Source organism: Ictidomys tridecemlineatus, chromosome 4, assembly GCF_052094955.1.
Source record: "Ictidomys tridecemlineatus isolate mIctTri1 chromosome 4, mIctTri1.hap1, whole genome shotgun sequence".
Classification (NCBI taxonomy): Eukaryota; Metazoa; Chordata; class Mammalia; order Rodentia; family Sciuridae; genus Ictidomys; species Ictidomys tridecemlineatus.
In genome coordinates, this window is record NC_135480.1 from 128,743,755 (window position 1) to 128,766,335 (window position 22,581).

General features: G+C 36.6%; 1 long non-coding RNA gene across 3 annotated transcripts in view; it reads right to left on the reverse strand.

Annotated features, from left to right (window-relative positions):
* Positions 1-22,581, reverse strand: part of LOC120889776 (uncharacterized) — an 80,138-nt gene that overhangs the window by 48,253 nt on the left and 9,304 nt on the right. Inside the window, exons 2-3 of one of the 3 annotated variants that reach the window (XR_005733884.2) lie at positions 21,720-21,768; positions 14,376-14,454 (exon numbers count right to left, since the gene is read on the reverse strand). The exons of 1 other annotated variant lie outside the window; for it this stretch is intronic. This is a non-coding gene — a long non-coding RNA (uncharacterized LOC120889776). The remainder of the gene's footprint in view (positions 1-14,375; positions 14,455-21,719; positions 21,769-22,581) is intronic. One more of the 3 variants, XR_013438025.1, reaches the window with a different exon arrangement.

Sequence of the window (22,581 nt, forward strand, 5' to 3'; positions counted from 1 at the left end):
GCCTGAATGACACCGATTGGGTGATTTATTTAAAAAAAAAAAGAGAGAGAGAGAGAGAGAGAGAGAGAGAGAGGTTTATTTAGTTCACAATTCTGGAGGATGGGAAACCCAAAAGCAGATATCAGCATTTGGGCAGGGCCTTCTTGGTACACCATAACATGGCAGAGGGCATCACATGGCAAGCCAGAGCAAGAATACTAGCTTGGTCTCTCTTCCTCTTCTTACAGAGTTAATGCTAATGCTATCATGGGACACCACCACAAGACCTCATCTAATCCTAACAACCTCCCAAAGTCCTTACTCCAAATACTATTAGCATATGAATTGGGGGGTTATGTTTCCAACACATGAACTTTTGGTGGACACATTCATACAATAGCACCAACATTCCCAACGTTCTTATTAGGTGAATTTTAGCTAAAGCAACAGTTCTGAAAGTGTGGTTCCCCAGGCAAAAAGCATCAGCATTGACTGTAATCTTGTTAGAAACACAAATTCAAAAGTTCTAGGAGCAGTGCCCAGATATCTGTGTTTTAACAAGCCCTCCAGGTGATTCTGATGCAGGCTCAAGTTTGAGAATCACTAAGGTTAAGACTCAATGCCAGGAACATCCTATCAGTAATTACAGTCCTATATCAACAGATGGCATTTCATCCAGAAAAAAAATGTATACAAAACAATCATTTTCTAGCCCCAAGACATGGCCTGTTTGTTGGAGCAATAAATGATATATAAGCATAACCAATGTCTCTACTTGGTTTTGTGGTGTCTCCCCGCATTGAACTCAAAGAGAAGATTCTCAAAGAATCCCAAAGACACTCGGATTTTCTCCCTCAAGCAGAAAACTCCTCCAGCTTTTCCTGACCTTCAGAAAGAATCACCATAATGCTCCTGGATCCACATATGCAATTATTTTCCTCTCTGCCTCTCGTTCCTGCATAGAATGGAATGATTTGTGTATCTGGTTCTTTCAACCAATTAAGAAGACAGTTTCTTACTATGTCTGTCTGTCTCTCTCTCTCTCTCTCTATATATATATATATATATATGTGTGTGTGTGTGTGTGTGTGTGTGTGTGTGTATGTGTGTGTGTGTGTGTGTGTGTGTGTACTCCTCCATTACTTGTTATGGAATAGAGCCCTCTCAACCCTCCTGCCATAAATAGGCTGGGACCTCAGTAGGTGAAGGTAAAGCTACAGCTCTGTGCCCTGCTGTGGTAATAGTATAGAAAGAAATATTATCCACATATCCACATCTTTTACACTCCCATGCACTTCCCTCTTTTTTTCATGAAAAACAATAAAAAAAGAAGCCCTAATTAGAATGTTTGCTGTACTTTTTAAGCTTAATAAAGCTGGCCCTAATAGGAGAACATTTGCTTCTTTGTCTTGCATATAAAATCATGATTCATCTGTATGCGATTCTGCCTTGTTTGTTACATCGTTGCCATGACAACATTTTTCCTTTCAAGTACCAAGTAAATTGTGGAAGAGCACATACAAACAGCATGCTCCTAAAGGTAAATACTTCATTACCATCTACACAAACATTTCATTCATTGCACCCACTCTCCTATCTTGATAAACCCAGCTTCATTAAAATCCAATTTTTGAAGTCTTTACTCCCAAGGACAAGCAAAAGCCTTGCTCCACAAGCAAAGATACAACCAAATCAAAGAGACTGGGGTTTGAATAGTTTTAAATATTTTTCTTATTTCACAAATCATCTGTTAGGGCTACTGATATAATAACACTTTTAAAAATCAAACCAAGAAGTTAATAACTGAAGTTTCCTCCATTCCAAACAGCAGAAATTCCTGCCTTCCATCTCTGTGCAAATTGCACAACTCCCAAACACCAACACTGGTCTCCAAGAGTTTATTTCATACCAGTTTATTTATACCTTTGGGGAGCATTTGTGTACTTGTCTCAATAACCTCACTCTTTTTTTTTTCAATGTTTTTTTTAATTGTAGGCGGACACAGTACCTTTTTATTTTATTTATGTGGTGCTGAGGATTGAACCCAAGGCCTCACACATATGAGACGAGCGCACTACCACTGAGTCTCAGCCCTGATAACCCCACTACCTGTAAGGTAAGGAGATGTCCATCTCACATCTTAGAATGTGGTGGGATGCATTTCCTGTGTCTTGTCTTCACTTCTCCCATGTCCCATGTCCCACTCCCCATATGGATCAACACCACAGTTCCCAAATGTTCGACCACAGACAGAAGTATTGGACTCCAGGAGCTTTCAAAATTACAGATTTGGAGTGCTGTGTCCAGGGATTATGATTCTGAGTATAGAGTAATGAAAATAGCCTTAATTCAGAGGATTCTTTGTGAGAATATCCTGAGATCAGAAATGCAATAAATCATGTAGCTCAGGGCCTGGCATTACAGGCAATCAATAAGTGAAAATGATATTTATTGATAATAAAACATTAATGGTAATATTATGGAGGACTAGATAATGGTCTCTGCTTGACAGTAAAGAACTCCTCAGAATCCACACCCAAACCAGAACACTTCTGAAAGGGAAAGAGGATGCTGTTAATAATTATTAAAACAACAGTCATAAACCAGCAGGTCCCTAGCAAAAAAGATATATGGTGTTCCGACTACTAATCCTTCTTTATATTTAATCAAATACACCTGATCAGGCTGCAGATCTGGCTTCCTGACTCAGTTAACACCTGTCTTAGCATCCTTTGGCTACGTTGATGAAAACCTTTTATCTTGACATGAGCTTTGATACTTGGCAAAATGTATAAACCATCACTGACATAATGTATTGAGACAAAATTGAATTTATCACTTCCTAACGTAAGGAGAACACCAGATCTACAGTACTTTCTGTCAAGTTTAAGAAATAGGTAGCACAGTTGAATTTATTGAAAATTGGAAATTCAATTTTGGCCCAAGGTGAGTCAATTGAGAAGTTGGAGAAAGCATGATTAGAACTGAGTAAGGATCTCACTACAGCAATCCACAACTGGAAGAAACTAAGTACAGTGAACATTTTTGAAGCAAAATATTTAAAAAATCTTAGAGTACTTTCTACTGACACGTGGATAAGCCTTTTGGAAAGTTCCTATAATGAACAGTCAACTCCACCTGAACAAGAGTCTTTGGGAATGGGAAAATCATGCTAATGAAGATAATGAAATAGCAACATCCTGCTAACATAGGCAGTCATTACATGTGGGAATAGTTTCAGCCTGGTGTCCAAACTACATGGGGAGTAGGCAGATGGTTTTGGTTCTTGACCTCTCTAGAAACCAATATGGCAACATGTATAAAGAGTCTTAAGAACATTCTCACCTTTTTACATCATAGTTCTATTCCCAAGAATCTAAGGAAATAGTCTGAAAAAGGTACAAAAATTTGTGTAATGAAGATGCTCATTATTGTTTAAAATTATTTCATAGTCCCAAACTGGAAATAGCCCAAATGTCCAATAAGAGATAAATAAATTGTGGCACATTCATATGGTAGAATTTCATTAAGTTATTAAAATTGTACTTAAAAAATAAAATATACTGGTACTATTATTGCTTTTTTTAAAAAAATCAAATTATAGACTCAAATAAACAAAGAAAAACATTGTTGGAAGAAAAAATACCAAACTCAACACCAAAAAAAAAAATAACCCAATCAATAAATGGGCAAAGGAGGCACTTCACAGAAGAAATACAAATATTTAAGAAATATATGAAAAAATGTTCAACATCTCCAGCAGTTAGAGAAATTCAAATTAAAACTATACTGAGATTTCATCTCATTCCAGTCAGAATGGCAATTATCAAGAAGGTGGTACATGCCTAGAATCCCAGCAGTTTGGGAGGCTAAGGCAGAAGTATCATGAGTTCAAAGCCAGCCTTAGCATCTTTGCGAGGCCCTAAGCAACTCAGTGAGACCCTATCTCTAAATAAAAATACAAAAAAGGGATGGGAATGTGGCTCAGTGGTTAAACTCCCCTGAGTTCAATCACCAGTACAAAAAAAAAAAAAAAAAAAGAATACAAGGAACAATAAATGTTGGTGAGGATGTGGGGGAAAAGGCACACATTGCTGGTGGGACTGCAAATTGGTGCAATCACTCTGGAAAGCAATAGAAGACTTGGAATGGAAACACCCATTTGACCTATTTATCCCACTCCTCAGTATGTATCCTAGGATTTAAAATCAGCATACTATAGTGACACAGTCACAACAATGTTTATAGAAGCTCAACTCACAATAGCTAAGCTATGGAACCAATCTAGGTGCCCTTCAACCCATGAACAGATGAAGAAAATGTGGTACATATACACAATGGAATATTATTCAGCTATTTAAAAAAGAATGAAATTAAAGCATTTGCCGGTAAATGGATGGAACTAGTAAATATCATGCTAATTCAAATAAGCCAGTCCCAAAAAACCAAAGGCCGAAGTATAGAAGTATAGAAGCTCATTGGATTAGACAAAGAAAAGGGAGTGGGGATGGGACTAAGAAAGACAGAAATGAATAGGACATAGCTTTCCTATGCTCATACATGAATATACAACCAGTGTAACTCCACATCATCAAAATTGGAATGAATCGCACTCCATGTATGTATATGTCAAAATAACCCTACTTTCATATATACCTAAAAACAAATTTAAAAAATTATCTGAAGTCTTATCATCCAAAAAAAATCACCATTCATTTTTATCATCTTTTGTGATTACTTTCTCATAGGCCTTAATTTTTTTCTATCAAACTTATTTTACTTCGTTGATTTGTAGGAATTATCCCTATACAATGGATATGATCTTTTTAATGTACATTCTGCAGATACCTCATTCAGTTTTCTGGCTTGTATTTAACCTTTATTTGGGATGCCTAGAAATTTTAGTTTAAATGTTTTCTAATTTATTGGTCTTTTATTCTTCATATTTTCTGGTATTTGTTTAATAAACCATTCACCAAACCAAAAAAAAAAAATACCAAATGCACCAAAATGATGCTTCAAAGGTAGTTTATTAACATTTGCAATGTTCTTATTTATACTTTTAAAAAATATATTTTATGTCAGTGTTTCACATATATTTTAATAGAATGTATTATTTTTATAATCAGAAATTTTTGCATAAGCAATATTAAAACAAAGCAAATAGAAAAGCAAGAAAACACAAAAGAAAAAATATAACTACAAACAATTTTCAATCTTACCTCCCAGAGATAATTGTGTTTAACCTCGTAATATATATTTCTAGACATGTGTTTTAAAAAAGTAAAGTACCACTTTACTGTTGTGAGCTAGTGTAAAGGGGAAGAAAAGCACTCTGATTTCTGAGATAAACAAATAAAAATACAGAATTACTCTTTAGCAATAGCCCCCCTCAAATTTCCAAGGGTGAACTTGGAGCAATGGGAAGCAAGCGATAGTGCAATCTAGGCAGATAATATCCCTCTCCTTTCTTCTTCCCATAGATTTCTCCAAAACAGGACACTCCTTGCAACCTATCTTGCATTATGAGTGGACATACCTGACAATCAACCTGCTTTGTCCCTTTAGAATGTCATGAAATGGTAACCAGACTAGGGATAAATCACTTTCTTTTGATATCTTCCCTTGCTTCACATCCCTTGTTTTCACCCAGGCTTCCCTCAGTTTGTGACTCTCAAATGAATCATGCTGATTCCTTCTTGCTTCATAGGGAAACTGCCCACTGATTGTAAATTAATACAAACACTATGGAAATCAGTATGGAGGTTTCTCAAAAGACTAGGAATGGAACCACCATATGATTCAGTTCTACCACTCCTCAGTAGTTATCCTCAAGAATTAAAGGCAGCATACTGTAGAGATATATGCACACTCACATTTATAGCAAAACAATTCATAATAGCCAAACTATGGAACAAGCCCAGGTGTCCATTAATGGATGAACAGATGAAGAAAATCTGATATGGAGTTCAGCCATAATAAAAAATGAAATCATATCATTTTCAGGAAAATGGATGGAACTTGAAAACATTATGTTGAATAAAATAAGCCAAACTTGGAAAGTCAAGGACAGCATGTTTTCTCTCACATGGAAGTTAGAGAGGAGAAAAGAAAAGAAGAGTGAGGAGGGCAGAATCTCATGAAAATCAAAGAAAGATCAATAGAATAGAGGAAAGCAACCAGCAGGAGGGAGAGAGGGAGGGAAGAAGAAATACTGGAAAACCATATTGGCCAAATTATATTGTTACATCATGTGTACCCACAAATATGTAACAACTAATCACACCATTATGTATAATTATGATGCACCAATAAAAAATATGGAAAAAAGGGAGAAACCTCCTATGGTCTTTCTGCCTCTTCCTCCTCTTAGACGTCTTAGAAGATTCATCAGTTTTCTAACCTTGTGACTAATTTTTTAAAATTCATGTTAACATTTTTTTCTAGTGTGTGTGAATATGTAACAACAAATTCTAGTATTATGTACAACAATAATGCACCAATAAAAATATTGGGAAAATTATTTTTCTAAATGACCTTTCTTGTTCAAATTTTCCTTTTTTATAATATATTTATTGCCTTTATTTATCTAATGAAGTATCTTTTAAAAATCTCTCTGAGGATATTAATCACAGCCATTGTTAAGTTTTATATTGCATTCTACCTTGTCTCTTTCTTCCAAGTTTCTTTTTTATTCTGTCTTAATATTCGTCTTTCATATTAACTATCCCACATTGAGATATTTTCTTAAATATATGATGATTCTTAGTTACTCATTTTTAAAGCTGATTTAAAGGCTTCCTTTTGTGAATGATGAAGCTGACAGAATGGCATGACCCAACCATGCCACTGGGGAACACAAATGTCTATTTCTATACAACTTTTCTTCCTGCAGTGCCTAAGCCTATCTTCCCGCATCCTGAGTACCCAGCAAGAGAAGAGACCTGGGATTTCATCATTCTCCAGTTAAGTATTCTGTTTTCAATATGGCAGCCTGCCCTCAACTAATCATGCCTTCTTGTCTATACCTCTCTGGATCAACAAATCCAGAGAATAAAATTCCAGTCATCTTCTCGGGTGTGACAGAGGGATTTGTTTGGATGAGGGAGGTGAGGAGGGAACCTAAGGATTCTTGATACAAACCTTTCACAGAACACTATTTTTCAGCCTACCTCTACCCTTCCCTTTAGGAGCACCTCCCATTGTCACCCCTGAGCTGTTCTGGGAGTAGGTTGCAGCCCCTGACCAGCGGGGTCAGCTAAACTTAAGGTCGCTTGTAGGAATTTCCTGTGATACCAAATAAAACACAGATACACACTTTACCTTTAAATCAAGCTTCAGGACGGCTCCTCTGCTCTCAGCCTCAAGCTCCCCAAATGGGAAAGCGAGGAAAGTCATGAGAGGCTGGCAAGAGAGAGCTAGCACATTCAGAAGTGAGCTTTTATTGGGGGGGACTCTCATTCTTTAGAAAGTTCCATCCAAAAAAGGTCAAGAGGGGCAGGGTTACAAGGACAGGTAAGGTAATTCAACCTCTGGGGCTGCAGGGAGGCACACCAACACCTGAAGACACATTCTGCTACTTCGAGGATCAGGGCAGTGTCTAGGCTACTATGAAAGTGACCAGGTCACTACAAAAGTGACCGAAAGAGCCTCCTCCAATCATGGGAAGGAAAATGCCCCTGGGTTCAATCCCTATTACCTGCCCCCCCAAAAAATATATATTCAGCTATCCTTGTAATTTTGGGATAACCCTTATTCACCTATGATATATTATTTTTTATTAGTCATATGGATTCAGCTTAATATTGTATTCAGGATTTTGGCATGCATGGATGAAACCCATTTATTTCCATTTTTGAGTGTTATATGATAGACTTTGGTACTGAGATTCTGGTAGCTTACTCAAACAATTAGAATAGATTTCTAACTATATCTATGCTATGAAATAATTTAAACTGCTCAGAAATTATCTGCTTATGGACAGCATAAAAATGCTTTCTCCCAAAACCTCTAGACATTAATGCAATTCTTAAGATAAATATTTAACATATTTTAAAATTTTAATATATAGTATTTTCCTAAGAAACTGTTCAATTTCCCAACTAAATCTCAAAAATATGCTGAAAGAAGCCTTACACAAGAGAGTACATGTTACATGATTCCATTCATATGAAGTTCTAGGATAGGGAGAACTAATATGGGGGAAAAATAGAAAAATGGTCCCCTGGGGGTGTGAATAGAGACTAAGAAGGTGCAGGAAAGAATTTAAGGTGGGAGATGATAATGCTGGATAATTATTTGGTAATGGCTTCAGTTACACAGGTGTTGTGTTTGTCAAAATTCAAGGAATGTACTCACCACTGTATGTAAACTTTATATCCAGAGAAAAAACTATTAAGAAATATTGAACTTTAGTCAATGACACTTGTGTTGAAATACTTAGGGTAAAGGCTATGGATGTGGCAATGTTAAATAAACCAAGAAATAAGATAAATTGATAAATGGATAGATAATGGGATAAAACTAGTACAGTAAAATGTTAATAGGAGATATATAGATGTTCACGGTAAATGTCTTTCAATTTTGCTGAATATGTAAGAAACTTTCAGTAAAAAGTGAAAATTAAAACTCTTTAAAAGAAAAAAAAAAACAGGCATGATGGCTCACTCACACCTGTAATTCTAGCAACTAGGAAGGCTGAAACAGGAGATTTCCAAGTTCCAAGGCAGATTCAGCAACTTATCGAGACCTTGTCTCAAAATAAAGAATAAAAATGGACCTAGGGGATGTATCTCAGTGGTAAAGCTCCCTTGGGTTCATTCCCCAATATAAATAAATAAATAAACAAATAAATATTTTAAAAAATAGCATGGAAATACATGTAGTAATTATATGAGTTTCCTATTGCTGTGTATTAAATGACCACAAATTTAACATCTTAAAACAACATACATTTTAAAAATTTCACAGCTCCATCATTAGTTGTCCAAGAAGAATTAGCTGGGTCTGCTGCTCAGAGTTCTCATCTGCAGGCTCAACTTAAGAATAATTGGTTTCCAAGCTCATTTGGGATGTTGGAATAACTCATTTTCTTGCAGCCGTATGACTAGCACCTTGGCTTCTTCCTAACTATTGGGGTTCAACTTCTGCTCCTCGAGGCCACCCACAGTTCCCTGTCACATGGACCTCTCCATAGACAGTCCACTACATGGCTGTTTGCTTTCCTCACAGGAACTTTAAACAGCAGAAAGATCCCTGCCCTCACCCCCCCACACACACACACATACACATCAATCTCTTTTCCTTTCTCTCTCTCTCTCTCTCTCTCTCTAGTCTGCTAAGATGGAATCTACATAATGTAGCTTAATAGAGGGACTAGCAATAGATCACCTTCACTATGTTCCACTGTCATATTTGTTGTTGGAAGCAAGTCATAGATTCCACACATTCAAGGGGCAGGAATTATACATGATTGTGACTCATTGAGGGGAGTTACTTTAGGCTGTATTCTGCTCAAGTTAAACAAAGCCAGACACTAACAAAAATGGTAAGAACAGATTTTAATCAGTAAAATACTTCACTAAAGAAGGGGGTCCAGCCTGGTGCGGTGGCACATGCCTGTAATCCCAGAAACTTGGGTGGCTGAGGCAGGAGGATCACTGTTCATAGCTAGCCTCAACAAAAGCAAAGTACTTAGCAACTCAGTGAGGCCCTGTCTCCAAATAAAATACAAAATAGGGCTGGGGAGGATGTGGCTCAGTGGTTGAGTGCCCCTGAGTTCAATCCCCAGTACCAAAAACAAAGAGGGTCCCAGCATAAACTGAACTCAACTTGGATTTGTACAGAGGTAAGTGGGCATTTTAAAGGGAGTAGAGACAGGGGAATACAAGGGCTCAGTAGCCAGGAAAGTGAAAATTTACACGGGGTTGCTCATTGTAAACACTGATTAGATTGGCTGTGTCTGTTAGCTTGCATTTATCAAAGTTAGGATTCCATCCTCCCACAGGGACTGGGAGGCAGAGGTTTTGTCCTTCAAAACCTTCAAAACGATAACATTGTAAAGGAATGCCTTTCAGGTCCTTGAGAAAGATGCTCTTGAGTAGTAGGAGATATGCAGGCATCCCAAAGGACAGAGGAAGCATTCACAATTGTAAGCCCTTTTTAGTAGATGTGCTAAGAAAAGGGTAATCAGAGCTTATGGTCAGGTGTCCACTAGAACAAACATATTCTTTTGACAGCCTTGAGCTTTCCCAGTAGGCACTCTGAGAGAGTTAAGGGGAATTAAGATCACCTAGGGATGTTACCTTGAATGGTTAAAAATAGGGTTAGTGTTTAAGTCTTTTATTGTGGGAGAAGGCAGGAATGAACTCGTGAGTGCCTAGAGTCTATCCTTTTTAACAGGCTGAGCTTGAGGCCTCATGTAGAAGTGGGCACAAAGTTTGGTGGAGAGGAATAGTCCTCAGTTTACCACACTAATCCCTCCCTCTGGCTTTGCATGGCCCTATCTGTGGTGATTTCTCTTTTCTGTTCCTTCCTATTTCTTAATGGAGCTTACTTCCTGTCTTCTCTCTTTTAGCCATCTTCTTTCCACTCACCAAGATTTATGCTCTGGCTCAGTAGCAGATGAGACTGAAATAAAAAGCTGCCCATTAAAATGAAAGGTAAAGAAACAAAAACCACAGCAGTCAACACCGATGACATTTTTTCTCCTGTGCTTCATTTCTCCCCTCCTGATGCTTTTTCCTTAAATTTTTTTTAGAAATGTGATTTTTTGAAATAATGAAAGCTTACTTCTGGTGACACCGAGTACTGGAAGAGCTAAAACTTGTTTACTCAAAAAGAGTGTAAAGAGGAATTTATGTATAGTAATCAGCTCTAGATGTCTTCAGTGAAGTACACTCAGTCCCTGAGAACTGGACATTCTAGTGCCATCGATAAACAGAGCATAATTTAATTGTAATGTTTATCTTCAGCAGAAAAAAAAATGTTAAATAACCTATCTATTGGGCATGGCGAACAAAGATCAAGGTTAAATGTATCAAGATTAAATCTGTGTTAAATTTTAAATCTGTGAATTTTGGGTTAACTGTACAGTGAAATGAAACATATGTAACACAAATTTCTTCTCTGTGATGATGAAGGTCACAGGAGATACAAGTCCAAATTCATTGACCAACGTGGTTTTCTGTGTAGTTTGTTCCAAATCAGAACACTATCCATTGGGGCAGTAACTTGCATATAATCAGTATTTAAATATTTGTTGATGATATACTTTGTATACAACCAGAGATATGAAAACTTGTGCTCTATATGTGTAATAAGACTTGTAATGCATTCTGCTGTCATATATAAATATTTTTAAAAGCATACTTCAAAAAAGATCAATAAATGTTATTTGAAATAAAAAATTAATAAATATTTGTTGATGATAATAATTATGAAATAAAAGCTTATACTCCCTATAAAAATGCTAGTTTAGGAATCACACAGATTAAAAAGCACTCCTTTGATGTGTACATTAACTTTGTAATACGAAAAGTATCATTAGCCCTGCTTTTAACAGAAGCAACCGATACACAGAGAGTGTACTCAATGTCACAGATGGTGGACGGCAAAATTAACATGTGACATACAACACTCATCTCCCTCCAACTCATCGTCTCTACCCAATGTTCATCTGCCTCCTACACTTTCATGCATTCTCCTATATAGCTGTGGCTTAAATGTGATTTGTCCCCCACAGTTCATATGTTAGAGGCCTGGTCCCCTTGGGACAATGTGAAGTGGTAAAAACTAAAAGGTGAGACCTAGTGTGAAGTATTAACTGAGGGCCCAGCCCTTCAAAGGGAATGCTGGTTTCCTGAAGCCAAGTTGTTTTAAGGGCAAGCCCAACCCGTGAGTCACTAATCACTCTTTGGCTTCCCACCATACACATGATCCCACCATGATGCTGTTACCATTAAGCCCTCAGCAGAGCCCAAATCAATGGGATTACCTGATCCTGAACTTTAAACCTCCAAAACTGTGAGCTAAATAAGCCTCTTTAATTTGTGAAATTAGCCTGCCTCATGTATTTCATTATAGTAATGAAAAACAGACAAATATAGATACCAATTTCATAACTTTCCTGTCTCTTTAATTTCTAAACCATAAAAATGCCAGTTTAGGAATCATACTGATTAAAAAGCACTCCTTTGATGTGCACATTAACTTTGTATCATTAGCCCTGATTCTAACAGAAGCAACCAATACACAGAAATAGTCCATGAATGATCTCTAACAGGCTCTAAAGTTTTAAAAGAATATTAAAGTCACTTTCCACTGCAAAGGAATTTTCACATTAGATGCCAAGAGAACTCCTAAGAGTTCCCCTAAGAAAACTTAAAACTTTCATGTTAGTTGTCAAGAGAACAGTTTTGTGTGTGTGTGTGGGTGTGTGTGTGTGTGTGTTAGTAAGAACATTAAACAAGCCAAGCAGCTGCCTAATAGAGAAATATGTGTGGCAGAGGTGATAAATCATGTGCCATACCAAAGCAACAACTAATCTCCAACATGAAGCTCTTCTGGAATATTATGTTCAAATTGTTGCCTGAATGTAAAATCTTTCTAGCAAACTTCTTCCCTGTCAGCATGACCACTCATCTATAACTTGCTATACCCCAGAAAGAGGCCTGTTTCAGGAACTGATGCAATTGTTCATTATTGGTTTTATAGAAGGATTATAAATGAACTAAACACATGGTATCAAGAACATAATAAATGTGAATATATTAAAATTAGTTATTCATTTTCGTCAACTTCTAGACCAGCACTGTCAATAAAAATACAATTGCAATTAACCTTAATTATCTATTTTACTTAACTCGATCTCAGAAGTATTTAAATATAATATAAACGAGATGTCTAAAAAAAAAAATGAGATATCTCGCATCACTTTTGTACTGTTTGAAACCCTGGGTGTATTTTATCCTCACAGCTCATCTCAACTCAGACAAGCCACATTACATACTCAAGAGTCACATCTGAGTAGTGGCTAGCATTTTAGATAGCATATGTCTATACCCAAAGCCAAGAATAACCAATGTGTGAACTATAATACCAAAAACTATTTCCAAGATAAAAGAAGAAACTGGGGAGTTAAAAATCCTTTTCCTGCTGACTACAATAAAATTTGTATTGGTAGCAGTATTCTAAATGCTTCAAATATCTAAAATACTAAATATAGATAACAGTATTCAGTGATGCACATACAATAAACAACAAAAGCTTTAAAAAAAAATTGTGTGTCTTTGTTGAAGCAAAGTCCCTTGGCCAGGGGACAATTTAACAGGGGTAGCAGGCTAAAAGCATTTAGGAACCAGGCAGGTCATATAAATGAGCAGGACCTAGTATATTGTAAGACAATAGGTAGTGGTGGCAACTACGCCAAACCAGAAAGTACACATTTCATCTCAATGTGCTCAAATTGAAAATCTGTGAAAATATCATCTGGGTAAAAAAAAAAAAGTTATAACAGATTTGGCTTGTGGGTCACCAGTTTGTGCTGTAAACATGCCTCCCACTTAAAGTTGTCTGTTAGAAGTTTAGGATGTCCAAGAAACAGGAATACTAAACTGGGCAGCTAAACACTCCAATACCTTGGGCAACTTAGTGAGACCTTGTCTCAAAATAAAAAAGAAAAAGCTCTAAGGATGTAGCTCAATGGTAAAGTACCCCTGTGTCAACATAAAGAGAAAGGGAAGGGGGAAAGGAGGAGGAGAAAGAAAAGGAAAACTATCAGTCATAAATCCACCAAGGTCACTTTTAAAATATGAGCCTGACTTGGTCACTGCTATGAAGCCAAGAGCAACTTGAGTTTTGGTCACTGTCATTCTGTCCCTGATGATCAGACAGGCAGCACTCAGCTGCATAGCATGCTATTCCAGACAATAAGCCCTGCTTTGGTTTGAATGCCCTGGTCAAAATGCATGTTAAAATTTTATCCCCAAATAAATGGATGAAGGAATATGGTATATATACACAATGGAGTTCTACTCAGCCATACGGAAGAATAAAATCATGTCATTTGCTGTCTCAAAATAGAAAATAAAAAGGAGGTAGAAATGTGGAGATTGGGGCTCAGTAGTTAAGTGCCCCTGGGCTTAACTAGTACCACAAAAAAAAGTAACTGTCAAATGTTTAAGAAATAAAAAATTAATACAAAACTACAACATATATTGTCTCCTATAAACTTATAGTGTCTTCAAAATTTTGACAAATTTTTATCAAAGGCATCTCATATTTTTGTTTAAACAAGCTAGTAACTGACTCCCATTGCAGGGGTAAATAAACCAGAGAAAGACTCGGGTAGACTAAGAAAGACTGCAGCCTTAAGAAAGACAGCATTCATTCATTACCTTTAGCAAAATTAATCATCAACTTGCTAAGTGCTTCTGTTCTGGGTACAGCCAGCCTCAGTTGAATAAGCAATGGGAGCTGAGAAAAACCAAACAGAAAAGAAGGAAAGTGAGTTCCTAAGATGAGAGTATGGGCAACAAGACCTAGAAATCATGGAAGTAGCTTCACAACAAGGTACTTAAAAAGGAAGTCCTTGCAAACTGTTTAACAGCACAGAAATTAAGAGAGGGCAGAGAGTGAATCTGCAGAATACGGTTGACAAATACAATACTCTTAGGGAGAAAATCAGTCCAGACAAAAAGAGAAAAATGGGCTACAATATATCTAACCCTACAAGCTTGAAACTTTTTCCAAATTGTTGGCCAAAAAAAAAAAAAAAAAGGCTTGACATACCTACTCTGTGGCTCACATTTTGTTAATTACCTGGAGATCTTTGTGATGTATTGTATCAGTTTCTTTCAGCTGCTTTGTAAATCTCTATTGTGTTTTGAGCAAAGCATTAAGTTGCTATTATTTAAATAATAATATTTTTATATTTCAAAATAACTGAGTAAATTTCAAATATTTCACCAGAAAAAAATAACAGAAAAGTTAAATGGGAATATGTTAAAGGGGAATGAAGGAAAGGGAAGGATGATAAGAAAAGGAAAGACAGTGAACGAATATGACATAACTTTCCTATATACATATATGAATACACCACAGTGAATCTCATCATCATGTACATCCATAAGAAATTAATTTAAAAAAATACCAAGGAGGCTGGGGTTGAGGCTTAGTGGTAGAGCACTTGCCTGGTGGGGCACTGGGTTCTATCCTCAGCACCACATAAATAAATAAAGATATTGTGTCCATCTACACCTAAAAATTAAAAAGAAATTAAAAATTAAAAAAATATGAGTAAATGGCAGAAAGATCAATAGAGGGAAAGAAATGGGGGTGGGAGAGGAAAAGGGAAGGAGAGGTACTGGGCCTGAATTAGAACAAAATATATTCCATGCTTTTATAATTATGTCAAAATGGATTCATTCTACTTCCTGTATAATTAAAAAGAACAATTAAGATAAAATTAAATAGGACTGGCCACATTAAAAAATAAAAAAAAATAAATTAAAAAATGTGGCTGAATAGTGCCACATTGTGCATATTCATCAAAACATCACTTTTTACTCCATAAATGTAGACATTTATAATTTTTCAATCAAAAATAATATTAAGAATAAAATTTTAAAAATTGTTATCATCTTAAAAAAATAATACTTTACTTTCCTCTAATATTCTTTGCAAGCCCAAATAACACTGTGTTGTTAAGAAAATATGTAAATTCAAGTGTGACTTATGATCCTCCACACTTTTAGTCTGTATAAGAATTGGCAATGGACTGAATGATATTAGGTGTGCATGTAACAGAAGTGTAAACTAGAATCAGGAAGCATGCATTGTGTCAGTGTAGACAGAAAAAAATAATGTTTTGTATGATGCTGATCAGTCATGAGTCACTGAGTACACCTGGGAAGATAATAAGTTTTGAGAGGTAAGATACCACTCAGGGGGAAAACGGCTTCTGCCTTGGCCTGGCTAATTAATTTGCTAGAATGGCAGGCACACTACTCGGCCCAGGAGTCCACAGCTGTGCGTGCCTCCCTCTACCTCCTGAGTAGGCAGCAAATGACCACAAGGCTGGTTGACATCAGGGACCAGTCAAGAAAACAAGTTCTGGGGCCTCTGGGACCAGCACTGAATCCAATGTCTCCATTCCCCAAAGTTCAAGTCCGGCAAGCACAATACAATCGGAAATTAAATTATGGCTCTAGAGAAGGCCCTGAAGTTGAAATAGTGGGGAAAGACAATGACCTGCAGGAACAGAGGAACTAACAAGAAATATAACAGGAGTCTGATCTGTAGAATAGGTGTACATATTTTTAAAAAGACAAAAGAAATAATTATTAAATCAGCTCTCCCACAGCCAGAAAATTTTTGTTGGTGGTTAGTTTGGGTTGAGTTCTTGCATTTTGGGACACAACAAAAAATTATCATATTTACACCATTAATGGAAAATTTTAAATGGACAGAGAAAAACAAAGAAGCCGGGTATAAGAGTCTTGCCCTCCCTTTAGCTCCTGCCACCCGCCCCCCCAAAAATACACTGGGGCAAACAGCTATGTCAACATTAAACGTCTCACAGGGACATGTCCATCCAAAGGAGTCAGATTCTAAGAGTCACATAAATTTAATTTTATGCATTTAAGAGAGGCCTAGGGAAGTGGTGTTGTGGGCTGAGGAAAGGAACTCCGAGAGTGTGAGAAACCTCCTGGGGATCCCTGAAAAAGGTGTATGTTGAAGCTCGGAGTCTGAAAGAGGTGCAGGGAGGGGGCTTTCTGAAGCTTAAAAAGGCAAGATCAACTCCCAGGGACACAGCACGTTAGAAAATCAATAGACAGAGCTAGAGTATACCAAAATCCACAAGACATGGCAAGAGTTAGCTAAGAGCTAAGAGAACAGTCTCCAAGAACCAGGAACAATTTCATCATGATGTGTGTTATGGTTTGGATCTGAAATGTCCCCCAAACACTCGTATGATGAAGGTTTGATCTCCACTGCAGCCGCGTTCAGAAGTTGGGCCTTTGAGGTGATTAGATATTAAGGGCTCTGAACCTCATCAATGGGTTAATTCAGTGATGGATTCATAGCAGAATGGGTTTGGGGGGAGCTTGGTGAGCTCTCTCTGCTTCTTGGCTGCCATGAGTTTGGCAGTTTTCCTCCAGCACTTGCTTCTGCCATGATATTCTGCCTACCCATAAGCCCCCAAATCACAGGACCATGCAACCAAGGACTGAAACTGAAACCACGAGCTAAAATAAACCTTCCCTGGCACTGACTTCCTCAACAAGACCCTTAAAGCTCAAGAAATAAAACCAAGGGGCTCGGGATGTGGCTCAAGCGGTAGCGCATGCATGTGGCCCGGGTTCGATCCTCAGCACCACATATAAACAAAGATGTTGTGTCCGCTGAGAACTAAAAAATAAATATTAAAATTCTCTCTCTCTCTCTCTCTCTCTCTCTCTCTCTCTCTCTCTCTCTCTGAAAAAAGAAAAAAGAAATAAAACCAAGAATCAATAAATGGGATGCCATCAAATTAAAAAGCTTCTGCATATCAAAGGAAACAAGAGCATAAAGAGAGAGCCTACAGAATGGCAGAAAATCTTTCAAGCTACTCTACAATACAGGATTAATAAACCAACCATCATATTATAAGAACCCTAGTAATCATCTGGTAAATTTTCATCTCTACTATTCCCGCCAAAATTCTAGCATGATGTGGTAAACTGCAAATACTTTACTCTTCCCTTTGCCATGTGATTTAGCAATTTTGGAGATTGATTACATAGTGATGTTAATATACTTACTACTAAACCATACACTTACACACTTAAGATGTTCAATTTTGTTACATATATTTTTACCACAATTTTTTAAAAAGAAGCTTATTGATACAAATCACATCCTCTCCATTTGGTCTTTCTACCCCTTCTCACCAAACTTGAACTTATAAACATGAAGCCTTTGTTCTGAATTCTTCAGAAGAAATTTTAATCTGATACCAATTACTAGATTTAAATTGAAAAAGGGAAGGGAGTTACCTAAAAATCAAACTTTACCATTTATAGACTAACTTGATGGCAAGAAATTAAAACAATTCTAGAAGCTTCCACCCTCTCGGTCGAGTTCTACAAGACCTTCAAAGAAGAATTAACATCAATACTTCTCAAATTATTCCATGACAAAGACACATCAAAGAAAAAAACTTCAGACCAATATCCCTGATGAACGTAGATGCAAAAATTCTAAATAAAATCTGACAAATCACATACAAAAACATACTAAAAAGATAGTGTACAACTATCAAGTGGGGTTCATCCCAGGGATGCAGGTTTGGTTCAACATACAGAAATCAATAAATGTAATTCACCACAACAATAGACTAAACAACAAAAATTATATGATAATGTCAATAGATGCAGAAAAAGCATTTGACAAAATACAGCACCTTTCATGTTCCAAAACACTAGAAAAACTAGGGATAATGGGAATATATCTCAATATTGTAAAAGCTATCTATGCTAAACACAAGGTCAACATCATTCTAAATGGAGAAACTTGTAACCATTCCCTCTAAAAACTGGAACAAGACAGGATGCCCTCTTTCACCACTTCTATTCAACATCATCCTTGAAATTCTAGCCAGAGCAATTAGACAGATGAAAGAAATTAAAGAGATATAATTAGGAAAAAAAATTTCAAACTATCACTATTTGCTGACGACATGATTCTATATTTAGAAGATCCAAAAAAAAATTGACCAGAAATCTTCTAGAAGTAATAAATGAATTCAGCAAAGTAGCAGGATATAAAAATCAATACCCATAAATCAAATGCATTCCTGTATATCAGTTATGAATCTACTAAAAGAGAAATTAGGGAAACTACCCCATTCACAATAGCCTCAAAAAAATAAAAATAAAATACTTGAGAATCAATCTAACAAAAGAGATGAAAGATCTCTACAATGAAAACTACAGAACACTAAAGAAAAAGATTGAAGAAGATCTTAGAAGATGAAAATTTCTTTTTCTTTTTTTTTTTAATGACTTGCCCCAGCACTTAGTAAAGCAGTTCTTAGTTGTATCTGAATCCATTCTTTTTTTTTTTTTTTTTTAGGTGTAGATGGACACAACACAATGCCTTTATTTTTATGGGTGCTGAGGATACAACCCGGGGGACGTCCCGCCCGTGCTCTACTGCTGAGCCACAATCCCAGCCCAGAAGATGAAAATTTCTATCTTCATGCTCCTGGATAGACAGAATTAGTATTGTCAAAATGACCATACTATCAAAAGCATTATACAGGTTTAATGCAATTCCTATTAAAATCCCAATGACATTCTTCATAGAACTAGAAAAAACAATCATGAAATTCATCTGGAAAAATAAGAAGCCCAGAATAGCCAAAGCAATTCTTAGCAAGAAGAGTGAAGCAGGAGGCATCACAACACCAGACCTTAAACTATACTACAGAATCATAGTAACAAAAACAGCATGATATTGGCATCAAAGCAGACATGTAAATCAATGGCACAGAATAAAAGAAACAGAGACAAACCCACATAGACAGTTATCTCATACTAGACAAAGGCGCCAAAAATATACATTGGAGAAAAAACAGCTTATTCAACAATTAGTGCTAGTAACATTGGAAATTCGCATGTAACAAAATGTAATTAAACCTCTATCTCTCACTCTGCATGAAATGCAACTCAAAGTGGATCAAAGACTTAGGCACTAGAACACAGACCTTGAGCCTAACAGAAGAAAAAGTAGACCCAGATCTTCACCATGTCAGCTTAGGATCTGACTTCATTAACCGAATGTTTTATCCGATATTTGGATGCTAACTCACAATGGGTGGAGGTGGCTAGAGAAGAATAGAGTTACTCTGGCTTGGTAGAGGGGAATGAAGTGGGTATAGGGGTAGAAAGGATAATAGAATGAATCTGACTCCTAAAGCACAAGAAATAAAAAAAGAAAAAATGGGATAGATTTAAACTAAAAAGCTTCTTTGCATCAAAGGAAACTATCAATAACATGAAGAGAGAGCCTACAGAATGGGAGAAAATCTTTACTACATGCACATTAGATACAGCATTAATCTCCAGGACATACAAAGAACTCAAAAAACACAATAAAATAAAATAAATAACCCAATCAATAAGTGGGCTAAGGAACTGAACAGACACTTCACAGAAGAAGAAATACAATTGACCAATAAATATATTAAAAAAAAAGGTTCGACATTTCTAGCAATTAGAGGAATGCAAATTAAAACCACTCTAAGGTTTAATCTCACTCCAGACAGAATGGCAAATATCAAAATACAAGCAACAATAAATGTTGGTGAGGATGTGGGGGAAAAGGTACACTCATATATTGAGTGCAAACATTATGGAAAGCAGTATGGAGATTCCTCAGAAAACCTGGATTGGAACCACCATTTGACCCAGTTATCCCACTCCTAAGTTTATATTCAAAGGACTTAAAATAAGCATACCACAGTGATGCAGCTACATCAATGTTTATAGCAGCTCAACTCACAATAACTAAATTATGGCACAAACCTAGGTGTCCTTCAACAGATGAATGGACAAAGAAAATGTGGTATATATATACACAATGGAATATTACTCAGCCTTAAAGAAGAATGAAATTATGGCATTTGCTGGTAAATTGATGGAGCTGGAGAATATCATGTTAAGCAAAATAAGCCAATCCCAAAAAATCAAAGGCTGAATATTTTCTCTGATATGTGGATGCTAACTCACAACGAGCAGGGGTAGCTAAGGAAGAATGGAGTTCTTTGGATTTGGTAGAAGGAGTGAAGGGAGTATAGGGGTAGAAATGATAATAGAATGAATCTGACATTATTACCCTAAGTACATATATGACTACACAACCAGTGTGATTCTACATCATGTACAGTCAGAAGAATGGGAAATTACATTCCATTTATGTATGGTGTGTCAAAATGCATTCTACTATCATGTATAACTAATTAGAACAAATTTTTTTAAAAAGTAACTTGATGTCAACCAGCCATTTCTCTATTGTTCTGGCTTCACCTTACAAGGAAATTAATTTTGGAATGACCCCTCTGCCCTTTTTTCTTATTTTCGATTTCTGCAGCCCTTCTGTCTACAAAGCCAATCTCTTCTGCTCAATTCATCAAAAAAATTATTCTATTTTATTGAGTAAAGTCTTTGCCTGATTCTAGAATCACAAAATAAAAAGTCAATTAAGATCTTTAAACTGTCCTATAAATAAAGCACTAGTTTTCTTTTGGGGGTAGATGGAGACTGTGCTTCCATGTGCATAAATATAGCCATTGTATAACCTGGCTAAAAGGTCTAATCTGAGAAAAGAGACAGGTATAGGAAATGGATGGAAATATTTAAGCTTCACAGTTCTTGTGAAATAACTTTCAGATGAGATTTATATTTAAACTATACCAATTCTATTTCCAGGAAAGTGTGATTCTTAAAATTAAAGTCCAAATGAGTTTGATTAAAGGTTTTTTCAATGTTGCAGGCTCGACATTTCTCATTTCGCACAGAAGAAAATGAATAGTGAAGCTGTTTCCCTTCAAGCAAACAAGGATTTCTGGCACTCATTCAATTGAATTCTCTCCCTCTGATTGCAGCAACACACAATCTCCTCTCCCAAAGTGACAGTAAAACCTCTTTCCCTGACACACTCAAAGGACCCACAAGAAATTTTTTTCAGCACCTTACCTGCTAGAGAAGAAGCCAGCTGCCTCACAATGCTTTGCAGAAACACCGGCTTAAAAACAAAACAAAACACATTTTCCAGATTGGGACTATATCTTGGTGGGCAAGCATTTGGCTTAGCATGTGCGAGACCTTTGATTTGATTGCAAACAGAAATTTTAATAAATATAATAAATGTATTTCATTTCATTTGAAATGGCAGCTCTCATTTTATTATTTTTATTTTAATCTTTTGTTGTTGTTGAGACAAGGTCTCACTGTGCTTTCCAGGATGGTCTCAAACTGTGGTCTAAATTGATCCTCCCATCTCAGCCTCTCAAGTAGCTGGGTCTACAGGTAGAACACCATGCCCAGGTAGTTATCTCATTTGATTAAAATAATTCCTCAGGAAATGACATCTGCCACTTTTCCCACTCTTATCTCTCCAAATTTAATTTCCCTCTTCTTCCTGTGCACTCCAGTCATTGTGAATGGCTAATGCCCCCTAAAGTAGAACGAACCAATCTGTGTCACCGATAGATTGCAGCCTCAAAAAACACTGAACCCCTTCCACTTCCACCTCAGTGCCCAAGAATAGCTTAGACTGGCTCTGGCTGTGAACAGCTGTCATTAGCCCCAAGGTGCTCACAATTGTTGCCCCTTTTTTTTCCGGAGCCATCACTTCTAAAAGTTGGGAAGTACTACCTTTTTTATATGCTGTTTGTGGACTCAGCTATCCATTCTGTCTGGAAAACCTTTTATCTACTTGATTCATACCCTTCTGACTTACTCCTCCAGGAAGTCTTCCTCTACCTGATCTAACTTGCCATTTGGTATAGGTTAGGTATTTTTCTATGCTCTGAAATATCCACTTCATCTAGATTCC